The sequence below is a fragment of the Phocoena sinus genome, chromosome 5, assembly GCF_008692025.1.
Source record: "Phocoena sinus isolate mPhoSin1 chromosome 5, mPhoSin1.pri, whole genome shotgun sequence".
Taxonomy (NCBI): Eukaryota; Metazoa; Chordata; class Mammalia; order Artiodactyla; family Phocoenidae; genus Phocoena; species Phocoena sinus.
The window spans coordinates 74,774,841-74,776,318 of NC_045767.1; positions in this window are offsets into that span (position 1 = coordinate 74,774,841).

Genomic DNA, 1,478 nt, shown 5'->3' on the forward strand with positions numbered 1-1,478 from the left:
AAAATAAAGGGCTTTCTGTTCCCTCTCTTTCACTGAGAATTTCCCTGCTGGAGCTACCTCTGTCCCACTCATCCCCTTCCTTCCCTTCTTGCCCCCCCCCAAAAGGTTAAAGGTCGAGTTTTGTAGAAAAGTTGTGTATTGGGATCAGTCTCAGATATACCGTGCTCCTACCTCTGAGCCAGTCCATTCTGTGGGGCTCACTCATCTTCAGTCGAATTCTCTGATAACCCCATTATTTCCAATTATCTGTTTGGCAAATACTAATTGAGTCAGCATCCTGCTAGGCGCTGGATGAAAGGATATGGCTCCAACCCATTGGGTGACACTTAGGAGAATCACTGTTTACCAGAAACAACTGAGTCACCAGAGGAAATTATGGAATGTTCTCCTCTTTAAAAATAGGACGGTTTCTTAATCAGCGGCCTGTCTGGCTAACTTATCTGGAAGACAAGAAAGAAAAGGCCTGGGAGAGATTCATATCAAGCCGGGGGAGGTTTGTTCTTTGCAATTTGACTAACAGCTCGGAGCAGAGCTGAGCCGTCCCCTCCTCCTTCTCTAGGGTGCCTTCTAGGAAGACACCGCATAACAAGGTGGTGAAGAGCCCAAGCCCCAGTGAGCTGAAAGTGCTCTGCATCCCAGCTCTGCCACTTACCACAGTGCAGTCTTGGGCAAGTTACTGAGCTCTCTCAATCACAGCTTCCTTCTGAGATTCCTCACGTGAGGCATAAAGAGATGGGTATGCAAAAGGCTTACTGTGAGGCTTGACACACAGTAGATGCTCAGTGGATGGTGACTTACAGTGTCATCACAGGGCAAAGGCATACTGTCCTCCATGGTTGGGGGAGGCGTGTACCTACACAGGCCAAGGCTTCTTAGACTTGCTTCTCAAGGGGGCTGCAGTCTGCTCCAACAGCAGAAAAGCCGGAGCCAGGTTTGTGGCTAAGTGGTGGGCCAGCCTGTCTGCCTCCAGCCTGGCACCCAGACACTAATGTCATCAAGTGGCCAAGCCACCGTCCTTTACAAAAGCCTCTACCTTGTCTCCCTGCTTGCGTCCTGGGCCCCTCCTGTCTAGTGCTTTTTCTTCCCTTTTATGATGTAACCACATTATCATGAGAACTTGTAGTTTATTCATTTCCACATATGTATAATATTTTTATATTCACAATTTACTTATTTATTTACTATTGTGAAGTTCTTGATATTACGAACAGAGCTGCCGGCTAGACACACTCAATTTGTCAAGGGTATAGACTTGTAGGAGCTAAATTATCAAGATATACAATATGTGCGTATTCAGTGTTATTAGGTAATGATTTATAGTTTTATTATCAAATTTTTGCCAGTCTGGTGGGTATGAACTAATAGCTCATCACGGTTTTAGTTTGCGTGTCTAGGAGCAATAGTGTGATTAGGTATCATTTTATGTGTATTTATTTTTTAATACATCTAACTCAGCCATGCACGTACATATTTTCAGA